At 42.4% G+C, this 16,281-nt stretch overlaps 1 long non-coding RNA gene across 1 annotated transcript in view; it reads right to left on the minus strand.

Annotated features, from left to right (window-relative positions):
* Positions 1-816: 816 nt before the first annotated feature.
* Positions 817-16,281, minus strand: part of LOC144753650 (uncharacterized) — a 38,559-nt gene continuing 23,094 nt past the window's right edge. Inside the window, exon 3 of the long non-coding RNA XR_013594453.1 lies at positions 817-944. This is a non-coding gene — a long non-coding RNA (uncharacterized LOC144753650). The remainder of the gene's footprint in view (positions 945-16,281) is intronic.

Genomic DNA, 16,281 nt, shown 5'->3' on the forward strand with positions numbered 1-16,281 from the left:
TTCCTCAAGACAGCCCACAGGTCTGTAATGTTAGTGTGTTCAGTCGCTGAAGGGGTGGAAGTTTTTAGAATGTCTTGTGTGCTTCGTAATAAATGTTTGATTCGGTGACTTGTGTTTTGAGAGCTGCAGAGAGACGGAGGAGCAGTGATGTAAACGGGTGTTGGAGAACAAGACCAGAAAGTCATTATTTGTGTCTGTAGTAAGAAAATGGCAACGACAAAGTAACAGATATGGTGAAAAGTAGTTCACATGGCAGAATTAAGTCTGCTGTTTAAAGAATGTAACGGAATAGTAGCTATTCAGTCTCTGAAACTGTTTACCTGAAATTAATATATGTTGAAGAAGGCAGACATTAATGCTAGCATGTTTATTATTTGACTTTGAGGCTCTACAGTTCATTAGGAAAGCTTGAATCCCTCTTATTGCTCAATATGAACTATCACTATTTTTAAACAAACTTACATTGATCTGCACATACCCCTTCCAACAAAATACTAGCTATACATTGTTGGATGTAATATTGCACTAGAAAGTCCACATGTATTCTACATATATTCATCATAGTTAGTAAGTGTCAGCTTGCTTAGTCCCGGCCTTTGAGGAGGAGCCACCACTAAGAGTTGTGAGCTGCCGGTTTCGTCTCTTGTCTCCCGAGGGTGGTCGGCTACCGCATTCCGGTTTCATCTCCTGTCTCCCGAGGGTGGTCGGCTACCGCATTCCTGTTGTTATCTCTTCTGCGCTCCTGTGCAACTACGCTGACATAATGACAAGGAAACAAAAGAAACAAGAAACCAAACCTGCACATGAACTTGTTTTGGGTAACTCGCTTGGGCATTTATGTACAGTTATGTCTAGGTCAGTAATCAACAGTGCTTATCTGACTAGTGCCTCACTCTCTACTTCAGATCTTCTGTGTCTTGACGCAATCCTGTGACTGTATTTTTCTGTGGGGAGAAAAGACACAAGGCAGCAACTGTTACATTTAAGGACTGAGCAGTAGCCTTCATTTTCTGAACTCAGTTTGGGACAAATCTAGTATAAGGCTTATTTTTTGGGATGACATGATAGCGGTCATGAGTTGGGATTGCTAATAAATAAGCACATGATGTAATGCTCTTCATTTATATGAATTATTTGTTCTCTTTGTTTATTTCTGTTTACTCTGCAATCCTATGATGATGCTGAAGTGTAAGAAGCATTAAGGTAAGCCTCCATAATGTATATCTTATGAGTCAGGAATCAATGTTGGTCATGTCTATTCCAATCCACTCATTTATCTTTCATTTATCCCTAGATATGGTGGCAACGCCATCTTTACTTCCTTAGCGCCACACTTGACGGGAGAGGGGGTTTCAACAGGTACTGCTAGCACTAATTGCCATATCTATGTAGGAAGACGCTAAGGGGTATACTTCTATGTTTGGATCTGATAATATGAACTTTTTTATAGGGAGAGTCCCAGATGGGTCCAGATAGACGTACATCCTGCACAAAGTCATCTGCGAACTCCATCAGTAATTATTTTCCCTTCACCTCTTCTCATTCGATAGGGAGTTTGGGACCTTGCATCGTCACCTCCTCTCACGGAAAAGCCAGGTGCGATTCTTCACAGTAAGGATTTAAGCTTTTTGTCTGAAGGGTTATGATGTGACAATGTACCTCACCTCAGAGTTCCATGACCTTATAAAGGATCAACTTCCTGGCCTTGCAGTATCCTTTCAATGTACACCAGGAATACTTTTGTATATACTACATACATATCTTAACACTGGTATGTATATAAGTAAACAGCTTTTATATAAAACAGTCACAAAGCAACAATCTTCATTTTTTAAATGCTTTTGTTACTAAAAAATGGCAAAGTTAAGGCAGTCAGTTTCCCCGAGCAGTTTGAATCACGGCTTTGGGAGCCTCTCATGGGCTGGAGAAAATGGATGTGGATCAGACGTCTTTTACTCCCTGCTGCCTCCTCTGTCTCCGAAAGGCCCCCTCAGCTCAGGGGCAACAAGAAGCAGCAGATTCGAATCAGAAGCATTTTGTGACACACTCCCCACCACCCCCACATCCACAACACTGATTTAACCCTGACAGAATAAATAGATGCGCATGGTGCCAGAGAAATATTTGTTTAAAGTGAACTTTTGATGGCTGAGTCACATAGATGATGTATCAGACCATGCTGTGAAATGTTACAAGCTGCCAATGCTCGTGGGCGGAATGTTATGTTTTAATGATGCATCCTATCTGCGAGCGCAGAGGAGCCCAGCACTCTGTGTAGCTTGGTTTCAAACAGAAATGTAGGTGCTGCTCACAGAAGCCTCTCCACTCCTGTCCGACATTTGAGTATACACGGGTTGTGTGCGTTTGTCAGATGCTTGGAGTGTATTCATCCTTCAACTAGAATATGCCTCTCAGAATAAAATACGGATATAAAATCGTGTGTTGCCTCTTTTATAAGCTGTTCCATAATTTACATCACAGGAAAACTAAAATTGCTAGACCATGAAAAAACATATTTATTGACATTTACAGTATGTGCTGCATTCATTTAAACATTTTTCTACTCCCGAGACAGCCAATACGTTCGAACTGTTTAATACTTTGAATGTTTCAATACGACTTAGTAGGTGGTTCTTATAAATGATCTTCATTATTTTACTTTGACAGCGCTAACAAATTTAGGTGAGGCTGATGACACAGAATAAAAAAGTTGTTTATGTTTTTTTTCCTGAAAGCAATCAAAAGGCCTTGCCCATGCCTTTATTAACCCTGGGCGGGCAACTTCGCTACGCCCACGAAGTGGGCGTAGTGTTGCCTACTTCGCCCTTTGTGAAGTAGGCAAAGCAGGCAACACTACGCCCACTTCGTGGGCGTAGCGAAGTTGCCCTCCACCCGCCTCCCTCCCGCCCTCCTTAAATGCTTAAATGAATATATAAATGAATTATAAAACCACTTACCTTGTCCGCCGCGTCCCCGGGGCTCCCGCTCGTCATCTCGCCGCCGGCACCGCCGTCTTAGATCCTAATGCACATTTCTCATGAGAAATGCGCATTAGGATCTAAGACGGCGGCGCCGACGGCGAGATGACGAGTGGGAGCCCCGGGGACGCGACAGACAAGGTAAGTGGTTTTATAATTCATTTATATATTTATGTAAGCATATAGGGCGGGAGGGAGGGAGGGGGTGGCGCGTAGTGGGGCTACGCGAAGTGCGTGGGTGGGCGTAGTTTTTTGCCCACTTCGCCTAGCTTCGCGAAGCCCCACTACACGCACTACGGAAAATAAGAGGCACGGGCTCATATTTTCCAAATCCTTGCAACATCAGGAAGCACTTAATTTCAATTTGTTTTAGAGTATTCCTGGCTACTGAATCAGGCTTTAGGGGACAGCGGTCCAAAAGGAGGTTTGTCCCCTGGGGGAAATTAGGAGAATGAAAGGCGCAGTCTAGTTGACTGGGCACTTCGGGCTGCATCTGGTAAAAGATATCGCCCAAGGGATATTTAGTTCACCATTTTGGGCTGCCACTCACCATTGTGTGGTAGGTGTTCATGGTGGCAGTGCTCTGTAGCCTAGTGCCAAGTTTCGAATCCTAGGTTATTGAGCGTAGGAGTTGTGGAAGTATTCTATCTGCACTGGTTTTGCCCTTATTGTTAGCCTGTCCTTAGCAGGTTTCAAGATGGACAAAGAGCATGTTCGTGGAAAGCTGTGGCTGTTATCAGAGACCGGTCGCTTGGATTTGCTGGGAAAAGGAAGTACGGTCGTGCAATTGGTGTGACTGCTCAGATGTGCAGCTAATGGGGCAGCAGCTGTCATCCTGGCTTGCTCGCGGCCTCGTGGCCCAGAATCAGCCCATGCACTTCGCACACAAGCTTGCTCTGTGGCCTCAGTGATGCAGGGAGGGAGGCAGGGCTTGAGTCAGGGTACCACGCGGGTGGACGACATCCCCCCACTTATTTTACCTGGTGGACGCCGTCCCCCTTGCCAAACAGCTGGACTTCACTCTTTGGCCTCTCTGGGACAAGATCGGAGCTCACAGCACCCTGCTCAACCGCTGACTTCTCAGATGCAATCGCATCTAAGGGGTGAGCGAGGGGAGGCAATGGGCCCGATGGTGCAAACCACCTTTCGTGACGTCACTTCCTGTCGGGACATCACTTCCGGTGACAACCTCCCACAACTTATTTATTTAGGACTTGTGCCCTGGAGGGAGGGACGGGGCGAGGAAGGGGCCGCAAGTAATAAGTGGCTTAGTACAAAAATAACAGTGGTCGATCTGAGGCCGCAATCAAGACAGCTGGGCAGTGAAAATGCCCTGTGGGCTGAGCACAAAGCAGCGTGTAGAGAGTCCAGTGATTGTGGGTGATAACAGGCTGGGGCGGTACACAGCGAGCTGGGCGTAGAGATCCTTCCATTTGTAGTGTAGCTCCTATTTTCCCAATAGGCTCTGCGCATTGGAATAGTACCTACAGCAGTAAAGGCCTAGGCCAGACGTTAACTAGGTCTACTACTGTCGATACTAGACTTAATTTTTGGGTTTGCCAGCTAAGCTCAGAGTTCGCTAGAAACTTTCTCGAATGTTCAAGGAAGGATTAACTTCCCTGATTAGACAAGAAGGGATTTAGTTTCTGACAACCATAGAACATGACAACTTTGCTCTCCCCTAATCAAGAGTCAATCTCGAGAGTCGTGTGAGCACAAGGCAATTATTTTACTCAGTCAGTACGTGCATTCTTAGTCTCATCAGAATGTAGAGAAAAGGAAGAGACGGGCGTGTTCAATAAAAGATGTTATTTATTGATCAGTCTCTTTTCTCGTACAAGAGAAATGGATCGATATTATTGCAATACTTATAGTTAAGTAAAGTGCATACATTAGAAGCAATAGTATAAAATAATACTGTAAAAACATTGATATGGTTTCTGAGCCATATGATGTTTAAAATGATTAAAATATATTTACATACACATATACATTTGACTAAACGTACTCAACTGGTGTTTCTAAATACGCCTACCCCGTGTACCTGACCTAAGTCTAATGCGTGGGCGGGAATAGAAAGTTACAGTTTAAGTTAAGTTTGTTTTTGCCAAGTGAATAACTAAAGAATTCTCTGTGAGGGGTTATTCAGTTCTGTACCTGGAATTTAGGATGAATGAGGAATGGTATCTCTTTCTCTGCTCTCGATATTCCAGGCTGCCTGCGAGGGCTACCCGGAAGCGCCGGTGCTGGGTCTCTCGGCTTGAGATAGCAGCGCGTCTCTCAGCGCGTCAGGAAGGCGGGGCTGCTGCCAGCGGGGTCTGCTTCTGCTCTCGGCTTCGGCAAGTATGGCTGCTCCGTCTTGTCACCACGCGTGTGTTTGCATAGGGCAAGGTCGGCAATATTTATACCTTAAAGGTGCCGGGATTGACGTAAGGATGGACATAGGTACGTCAATAAAGATGTCATACGACTTGCTCGTTAGCACATTCTTTACTAAAGTTCTCTGTGAAATCAAAACAATGGCCGCACGGATTATCCAGGTTGTCATAGGTTTGATTTGTTATGAGAACGTCGTATGCCTTATCAGGGGCTGGAGGAATGTCGCTTGTCTAATTAGATCTCAAGCGTTATGACCTAATCAGATAACACGTTCCTGTGCCGTAGTGTGACTGCGTCAGATAACGGTATCTGCATCATGGGGGTTTTCTTGCCTCATGGGCTGACTGTTAGTTAACTAGCTAGGTAGTTTAACCAGAATAGGGTCAGGAATAGGGGGATCGATTCAGAACCTATAGAAATACACGACACCCACTCCACGCTAACTATGGTCATATCTACTAATCTATGCATAGTATAACATAGTACAACATACTATAGAGTATAGTGTATACCTTACCACCCCAAAATACATAAATGCATTTTGAAATTTTCAAATATACTGAAAAATTGCAGTCATATATATTGTATGCACTTAAGCTATGAATTAAATGCAAAATTAAACACGCATTGTTATGCATTATTGCTTTTTGGTATATGAGAAATACACATGAAATGGCTCTTAATATAGCTATACAGAAAGGAAGGTCGAGACCATTTCATCACATAATAAAATATTTGTGAACATACCAGCGGGCAGCTAAAGTCTATATAAAGTATCTAAAATAGAAATCTTAGTTCTCTAGGAATAGCTTCTTACTTTAAGCAGAAGATCAGTGTCCCGGGGAAAAAATATATAGAACATTTTTTTAAGGGCTTGCTGAAAAAAGTTGCTGTCCGTGAACTGGATTGTAATTGTTCATGTGACTTTATTTTTAAAGTTGAAGGCCGAATTCAGGGAACGCCGTGTGCGAGTTTACTCAAAAGTCTCTATTTCTGTTCCGGAGAGAACATCATATCATTCAGGCTTTCGAAAAAACTGTCAACAGCTTCATGGGAAAGTTCCACTAAGTCGGAAATAGGGGTAACCATGCATTCGTGTGCATGATTGTCTCCATTGACATTCTGATTTGCATTGCTGACAGAAGGTCGTACCTGTTTGATGCTGCTTTCATCTCGAACTTCACTACCCTTCAATCGTAATGGTGAAGATTCCAGGAATGCCGTCATCAGAATTGGCAGCCTTTGAGGGCAGCACAGTGCGTGAACCTTGGTAGGAACCAACAGTGTATCTGCATCCACCGGCGCATCCGATTGTAGCGTCAGACAGGTGTCTAACACGCATTCTTCTCCGCATAGCAGACACCTTAGTACAGGTAAAACACACCTTTGCCACATTGGTCGAAATGATAGAAACCAAGTCATGTTTAGGTCTCTAAGCCGGGAGAGTCCCAGGATTTTTGATATCCGGTCCCGGTATCCAATGGCTAGGATCGTATCTTCCATTGTCGCGAGAGTTTGATCTGTGACATGGGTTGCCATAACGAAAAATAAGGACTAGGAATAGGATTCCTGCAATTAGTCCCAGGATCAGGGGAAGTCCGCCAAAAATCGAATGGACGAAATCTGGAAAAATACCCAGTATGGCTTTGAATGGTGTTAATGCCATCGAAAATACTGTCTTAAATACCTTTGAGACCCCAGTGGTATCAGAAATATTTAAGATTTCGCTCAGGATTTCCGCGAAATGTACGGGGGAATTAGTTGATAATAATGTATGTATCTCTGCAGTCGTCCTTGCGACTTGTAGATCATACGTTTCTTTAGATGATGTGAGCCTTGTAGGCGTCTGAAGAAGCACTGTTTTCATTCTGCTTAAAGTATCTATTCGAATAGAAGTAATTTTCAAACCGGGCCATGCCCTTGCCTCCCTGTCTGGAAAGGAGCTGGGGAATAAAGAACGTCCACAGCACTTGACCTTCGCCGTCGTAGTGACGAGATAAGGAGTCCCGGGCATAAGACTACAACATCTGCGGTCTACAATAAGAATGTAACTCCCATTATAGAGTCTTTAATTTCAGTTGCAGGTGCGCCTTGCTGGTGACATGAAAGGTTGTATGAATTCCCTTCACAGGCTCCGTGCAAACTAATACCGTTACACAGAAGCGTGCCGCTTAGTGACATAGCACAATTGTTGCCACTAAGAAACACTTTCTGTCCTTTGTTACTGACACATGCATGTGAATAGGGCAGGTTCCAAGTTGTTTTAAGGTACCCCTTTCCCAATTTCTCGTACATGCCAGCCTGTATATATTTTTGGCAGTATTGAAACCTGAAGGTTGAGATTGGAATATTTATGATTCCGTGGATTATCCATTCACTGACAGGTCGTTCTGACATTGTCATTGGTAATCTTTCTAGTTTTTCAATGCTCAAGATTGTATAATCAGCACCCTTCTGCGCCATACCGATTTGTCTATCAGTAAGGTTAAAGATTTGGAATAGTGATGTTGTGTTGATTAAACGCCAAGGCACATAGCCTGAACGCAGATTTTGTAACGTCCAGCCAAGCTGTACAATGGAACGCAATTGTGACTGTCCATGTTGTAATAACAGTAAGTCTTGCGATAATATATCGATTGCTGAAGACACAATGCTGTCCAATGAAAAAATTCTGGAGGACAGAGTCATTAACCCATTGTCCACTACAGAAAGTGATTTTTCCTAATTAATACGGTCAATTTCCCGTATTCTTTCTGCTGTTTCAATTTGAGTAACCTTCCAGGCCTCATTGTATGCTGCATATACAGAGGCTGCTATGAAACGCTTTTGACGCTGTTTGCGTGGTCCCAGTATGAAATCACGCAAGTCAGCACCATCAGTAAGTAAAGTTAGGTGTTGCTTAATTTCAGGCAGTGTGGAAGTTTGTAGCCATTGAAGGCATAATTTGCCCACACTGTAGGTTGTTATTATCCCTGGGTGATGTCTTTGGGGATATCTAGGGTCTGGCCTGGTCATTTTGAAACCCTGTGTTTTATTCAGGAATCTATCTTGACAGTGATTTGTATCTGTGGGCCAGATCAACCATTGTTTCCAATCAGGATGTGTTCTGTTTTGGTTTAATATATGGTTTATGTCTATTTCTTCATCTGTTTCAGAGCTATTGCTAAACATTGTTGGCTTTGGAATAGACGGGTTTTTTAAATCTTTGATTTTGGCTAAGCCAAGACAGGTGGTTTGTTGAACAGTGTCATTTAAAAATATCATTTGTTCTGGGATCATGCAGGCTCTAAACAAAGCTTCTAAACCCTGTACTTGCCATTCTTTTGTACCCCAAACACTTTTCAAATCAACATTTTTGTCCCAATAATCAAATCCAAAAGTATTCATTTTTTCAAAGAACGAATCAGAATAAATCAATTTTGTGTTGGTTATCATGGTTTTCATCCCTGTCTTGTTTGACAATTTGTAATAAAATGTTTCAGCATTACTAGTGTTAAAACCTTGAAAGTATGAATATTTGTCATACACGGTTCTAGAGCTCCCTTTTGGAGGTGTAGCACAATGTTCCCATTGATTATAATTAAAAACATTTCTTGGTTGTGCAGATTTATGCAAAAAACTGTTACCATAATGGTTATAGCAATACATACTATCATAATTTGTAGAACCTTGCAAATAATCATGTTTTGTAAATTTAGCAGACATTACTAAGTCAGACATCATATTGTTTATACTTTCAAAGTCCCAATCATCAGCAAATGAGTTTGGTTTTGCAAAATCACTCAAGGAGATCTTGATTTGGTGTGGATATTTCAGGATCTCGACCGGACCATAAATTTCATAGTCAGTGTTGTCCCAGGCTACCCCACCAGGTATTGGAATTGCTGTGAAGTTGGCTGAAGAAAGTTCTGAAGAAAGTTCTCGTTTCTCGACGTGTGAAGATGTGTGTGGTTTGAGGACCAAGTTGATGTTCTGACTTGCTGTGTCCATTTTAGCATATTTTCCCTCAATGAAGCGTCCCAAGGTAAATACCATGATGAGCCAAAGTATGAGGATAAATGCACCAAAACCCACCCAAAATTCAATCCATGGAGTAACCAGATATGTTTCTTTCAGTTGTTTCAAAAGTTCCTTAGCTTTGTCTTTAAAGGATTTTGATGATGGCTGTGTCTTTTGTTCGCTGAAACCTTCAGAGGAATCATCGAAGTTGATGAAGTAACCAGATGCAGTTCTGTCAATTGTTCCAATTGGTTCAGGATTTTTGTTTCTTGCATTTTCACTTGGAACTTCATTGTAGATTGGTGTGTCTCTGCTAAATGTCTTTATTTGGGTTTTCAGAGGTCTGAGTTCTATTGCATTGTTGCATAGTCCTTGTTGTTTTTCTTTAGGCGTTTCGAATGTGATGAGCCTCTTTGTTAGGACCTCTGTACTGGTAGCAAACCTTGGTGTTCTGCTACTTATTGGGAGTCCACTTGGCCTACTGTTTGTTATCGGCCACATGTTGTGGTTTTACCAGGTCGATGGATACAACTCGGTTCTCCTTTTTTCCAGCAAGTGGCGGTAGTACAACTGATCTTGTCCCGTTGACAGACAAGACAGGAACTGCTTTTCTGTAAGAAGGCCCAAATTCCTTCTTTACCGCGATCTTTTCCCTGACTAGATCCCCGACTTTTGGAATCCAGACAGGTCTTGCTGGGACAGGTGGTGATTCTTCAGTGGTTGTTGGCTGTTGTTTCAATTGTATGTTGCTCAGGTCTTTTCTTGTTTTGTTTAAGTCCTGCAAAATAGCCAAACGGTCTTCGACATCAAAGGTTTTTTCTAGTACCACTGAAGTCTGACTATCAAGGTCAGAGATCAACATCCTAGTTCCGAATAATAATTCGTACGGACTGAATCCCTTCAGAGAATTTCTTGGCAAGTTATTTAGACTACGTTGGACACTTATTAGATGTTTGACCCACCCAGCTCCCGAACCTAATACCTTTGCCGTTATAGATTGCTTTATGTCACGGTTTTTTCTTTCAACAATTCTGTTCCCCTCAGGGTGAAATGGACAAGAGTACCGCAATTGCACGCCCATGCTGACCATGGCCTCCTTATAAACCCGAGAGCTAAAAGCAGGACCATTGTCCGAATGCAGAATGCCAATTGCGTATGTGCCGATAAAGACCCGCAAATCTTTTATAACAGTTCTGGCGTCAGCCGTTCGCTGGGGCCACATCCATATGAATCTCGTGCATGAGTCCACTGCGACCAAGATATATTTATAGTTACCATCCCTTTGTAAGAGACCGCAGTGGTCTAGATAAACACGTGCTAATGGTTTATCCGAGATTAGAAGGGGCGTCTGTGCTGGACGTCTCACAGTTGATACTTTCATTTTTTGACATATTTCACATGCTAGAACATAGTTCCTTGTTTGTCTTCTCATTTGTGGCCACCAGTATCTCTGTTTTAATAATGATACTGTGGCTGAGACGCCAGCATGGGTAGAAGCAAGCCCTTCGTGTGCCGCTATTATTAGTCCTAATCTGTGTTCCATGTTTGGAATTGCCCTATCCCCCACTCCAGGGATTCGAGCAAAAGGAACATTGTTTTCATCAGTTATGTATGAGTATTTTACTGGAAAGCCTTTAGGGAGTGGTTCTATCGAATCCTTTTCTGAAGCGCTGACAGCTTGTAATATTTCGCTGTCTATTTTTGTTTTTGACCGGGTGACGGCTGCTACGGAAGCCGTTTGCACAGCTGCTTTCGCGGCCTCATCAGCCAATGAATTCCCTGCAACGTGAACGCCATCACGTTGATGACTCAGTGTATGTATCACGTGAGTCTTTGGTAGTTCTTTTTGTAAAAGAGCTACTTGTTCCCAGAGCATTTTATGCTTGATTGTGCCACCTTTCGCATCCTTGAAACCGTTCTGAAGCCAGATCTGCAAGTATTCATTATAAGACTGAACGCAATAATACGAATCGCACACTATAAGTGTGGGGAATTCTCGATCGGTATTTTCAAGCGCCATCTTGAATGCTAGTAGTTCAGCTCGCTGAGCTGTGCAATCTCCTAGAGATTGTGTTTTAGTGAGGGTTGGTTTAAATTTCCCTTCGTGCCAACGACCTTTAACAATCGCGCACGCAGCACTGTAAGCTTGTTTACCCCCTACTGCGGGTTGTGCTGATCCGTCTGTATATATTATACAGCCGTAGTGTTCTAGAGGCAGAATTTCGGTTGGCGGAGGACATTCAAATTCATATTGGAGAAATTCTTGTGTTTTTAAGTAAGGATCAAATTCGTACACCACGTCTGTTGCAGCAAGAGAGTTAGCCCATTGTATCCATCTCGGATGGAGTGCTTTAGCATTTGGAATGCTTGCCTTTGTTACCGCCTCTAAGGCTGGTATTGGTGTCACGATTACTATTCGTTTACCTTGTGCCAGGGCTCGTTCTTTTGCTATAGCTGTCTGTGTTGCTGTAAGAATTTTTTCCGTTGGGCTAAATTTTATTTCAGCCTTAGTGTACAAGTGTGATTTGAATGCAATTGGTACCTTATCTCCCTCATTAGAGGTTAGGTATGTGAATCCGCATCTCCCTGGGATGACTCGGATCACAAGGTTGCGTGTATTATCACGGGTTTCTAATTTTGTTTTAATTAGCATGTCTGTTTGTAAGGATCTCAAAATTTCTGTGTGTGCTTGAGTCCAACTGGATCTTTTAAAGTCTGGTTTAATTAGATCATAAAGGGGTTTGACCCTTTCTGCGTAATTTGCAATATATGTTCTTCCGAAATTTAGGAAGCCTAGAATTGACTGTAGGTTTTTTAGTGGTTTAGGAGCTTGGATTACGGCACATTTCTCTAGGAAATTGTCTGCCAGGCTTTTATCTTCACTTGATAACTCATATCCTAAGAATAGGACCGTCAGATGGGCAATTCTGGACTTTTTGAAGTTGAATTTGTAACCCTCTGCAGCGAAACCAAGTATTATGGTGTTCACTCTTTTCAAGTGAGTCTCCAAGTCATCATCTGTTAAGTAAATGTCATCGACATAAGATAATGCTTCATCATCATATAGTTGTAGTAATTCTGTTACTCTCGCTGAGAATACCCCCGGGCTGTTCTTGTACCCCTGGGCTAACCGACAGAATTGTTTTTGAGTGCCATTTACTGAGAAAGCTGTTAAATATCTGCTCTCTGGTGCTATGTTTTGACAAAAGAATCCATTGGAGATGTCCAAGGTTGTTTTGTATTTTTTGCGCACTATGTTATTCATTAGTGCAGCACTGTGTGAGTTTTGCACTGCAAAGGTTTTGCAACATGTGTTAAGGTGTCGGTAATCCAAAACTAGACGATATGAGTTGTCTGGTTTGGCGACCGGAAACAAAGGATTGTTCATTTGTGAGGTGCAAGTTTCAATCACCCCCTGGTATTCTAGCTGATCTAGTATTTCATTTACTTGTTTTTTAGCTTCTTGCTTAATTGGGTACTGCCTTTGTGCAGTTGGTTGTGATTTTAACTGGACTTTGTGAGGAGGAGAATCCTCATCCCATCCTACATGATTTTTATATAAAGCAGGTGCTAAGGCCACTGCCCACTTTCTAGCAAGTGTATATTTTTTATGAATCGGTATTTGATTCGAGAAGGCAGGCATAATTACTTCTTCGCCATGAGGGCACTCCCTGACAAACTCTGGTGGCCAGTCTTTTTCAGCTAGAAGGATGTCATAGCCTTTGGAGAGGTTATCCCAAAATAGTCCCCTTATTTTCCTAGTCTTATCTCCCTCTATACGTAATGTTATCTCGTATATTTTGTGGGGCTTGCTAACTCTGGTATCTGCAGTTTCCACTTGAAGGTATTCATTCGTGTCCACTGTCTCCAGATGATTCATAAGGACTTTGCGAGCTATGCTCACCTCTGCTGCGCTGTCTAGCATTGTCTGAGCCCACTCTCCGTTTTTCAGTTGTGTCCTCAGTATTCTCGGCATTGTTAACTACCTTGATACTGGCTACCTTCTTTTTTGGAAATTGTAATTTCTTTTTCAGTTGAGCAGGTTCCTTGTCTTTGGACTTGGCGTGCTCTTCTGATCGTCCTCTTCTTTCCGATTTCTGCGAGGAATTCTGAAAAGATTGAGAGGGATGTGTATCAATGTCTTGATATCTATCAGGTTTTTTAATATTATCCCTATTTCTAAGGTTATATCTATTCCCAGAGGGGTCACTCTGGGGTGACCTTTGTCTCGGGTTTGGAGATTTCTCTCTTCGCCTAGGAGACCTTCCTCTGGACTGGAATTTCTTTTCTTTAGGATTGGATTGTTTATTTCCATCCCAGTTCTTTTTTGGTGAATTATTATTATTATTAAAAAACATTTTTTCTGGACTTGTAGTCAGTTGCGGTTTTACTGGTATTCCACCTAGACTATCTCTGCCTAGTTCTTCATAGGATTTTTCTATGATTCTGGCAATTTCAGCTGGTTGGTCTGCTATATCTGTCTCTTTTAACCTCTGGCGGATCGCCACGTTTGCTGCTTCACCTTTTATGTTGGCTAATAATATAGCCGAGACCTGCTTGAAGTCTTTCAGTAATTTCATACCAAGAGTTAAAGCAGGTTCTGGACCGTATTCATCTTGAATTTGTTTTAGCACATCTGGTATTACCGAAATGGATGGAACACCGTGCGTTTTTGTGTAGATGGAAGCAAAGACTGTACCTCAAGTGTCACAGTCCTCAATGTGTGGTGCGATTCCCATTGGGAAACATATAGTCAGAATCCTGTGTTTTTCCAGCGGGGTGGTGTCAGGAAACACCGCCTCTATTTGGGTAATTTTCTGTGCCAACCAGAATGGTATTTGTTCCCGTTTAGCTGGAACTTTACCTAGGCAGGATTGGATGTTCTGTGGTGTAATTTTATTTGTGTTCCCCTGGTGAGGGGTCAGCTGTGGAAGTTTAATCGCTGGCTGAATTGTTGAAGTCCGCATTACATACTGAACTAATTGTCTATGAATTTTTAGTAGTTGTTTTAGCTGTATTAATAGCTCTGCTGCAGGCATTCTTTCGATGTCTGGATGTGGTGTGTATCCGGCTAAGACCGGCCACGTTGCTCCTGGTCTTCCTAAAGGACCGAGCCTTGTAATGTGATTGTTATGTATTAGGGCGCCATCAAATAAGAGCAAATGCTCTTGGAATTTGAGTGGTACTTCCACCTCCTCGAAAGGAGTGTACGTTCCAGGAGGTTCCTCTACTTTGTAATAGTGGAAGTACTTTGTTACAGCATTTGCTGCTGGAAAATGTATCCATGTATAGTATACCTCTGTCTGCCGATATTCGTGTGCCTCAATTACGAATATGACTGTGCCACCTCTAGGTGTCAGTCCATTTTCTATAAGTTTTAAGGTTATAGATCTCCTTTTAATGACTGGAATGAGTATTATATCCGCGTCTGCTGCTTGCATGGTAGCATCAGCATCTGCTATTTCAGTAGCTAATCTAATTGCCTCTCTTTCTCCATCACTGTCTCCCATTTTACTGAAAGGATGGTATTATGTTTGTTTGCAGATCAGGTTTCTTATGGAAACAGAGATTAGATGCACAATATTCTGGAACTGTTTATCCTTCAACGTTGACTAGACCAAGAACCATACATAGGAGTTCCCTCCTGCGAGGTTTTGGAGGATATAATAACCTTTCACCCACTCCAGACGTCTTTGGAGTATTTGGGAAAAGGGGTCTGAGTGAGAAAGCACGACTGAGTTACTCTAAATGTCTTACGTTAGTTTTATCGCCCTTTCCAAACGCGTTGGGCGCCATGTAGTGTAGCTTCTATTTTCCCAATAGGCTCTGCGCATTGGAATAGTACCTACAGCAGTAAAGGCCTAGGCCAGACGTTAACTAGGTCTACTACTGTCGATACTAGACTTAATTTTTGGGTTTGCCAGCTAAGCTCAGAGTTCGCTAGAAACTTTCTCGAATGTTCAAGGAAGGATTAACTTCCCTGATTAGACAAGAAGGGATTTAGTTTCTGACAACCATAGAACATGACAACTTTGCTCTCCCCTAATCAAGAGTCAATCTCGAGAGTCGTGTGAGCACAAGGCAATTATTTTACTCAGTCAGTACGTGCATTCTTAGTCTCATCAGAATGTAGAGAAAAGGAAGAGACGGGCGTGTTCAATAAAAGATGTTATTTATTGATCAGTCTCTTTTCTCGTACAAGAGAAATGGATCGATATTATTGCAATACTTATAATTAAGTAAAGTGCATACATTAGAAGCAATAGTATAAAATAATACTGTAAAAACATTGATATGGTTTCTGAGCCATATGATGTTTAAAATGATTAAAATATATTTACATACACATATACATTTGACTAAACGTACTCAACTGGTGTTTCTAAATACGCCTACCCCGTGTACCTGACCTAAGTCTAATGCGTGGGCGGGAATAGAAAGTTACAGTTTAAGTTAAGTTTGTTTTTGCCAAGTGAATAACTAAAGAATTCTCTGTGAGGGGTTATTCAGTTCTGTACCTGGAATTTAGGATGAATGAGGAATGGTATCTCTTTCTCTGCTCTCGATATTCCAGGCTGCCTGCGAGGGCTACCCGGAAGCGCCGGTGCTGGGTCTCTCGGCTTGAGATAGCAGCGCGTCTCTCAGCGCGTCAGGAAGGCGGGGCTGCTGCCAGCGGGGTCTGCTTCTGCTCTCGGCTTCGGCAAGTATGGCTGCTCCGTCTTGTCACCACGCGTGTGTTTGCATAGGGCAAGGTCGGCAATATTTATACCTTAAAGGTGCCGGGATTGACGTAAGGATGGACATAGGTACGTCAATAAAGATGTCATACGACTTGCTCGTTAGCACATTCTTTACTAAAGTTCTCTGTGAAATCAAAACAATGGCCGCACGGATTATCCAGGTTGTCATAGGTTTGATTTGTTAT

The sequence above is a fragment of the Lissotriton helveticus genome, chromosome 5_1 (genome assembly GCF_964261635.1).
Source record: "Lissotriton helveticus chromosome 5_1, aLisHel1.1, whole genome shotgun sequence".
NCBI lineage: Eukaryota > Metazoa > Chordata > Amphibia > Caudata > Salamandridae > Lissotriton > Lissotriton helveticus.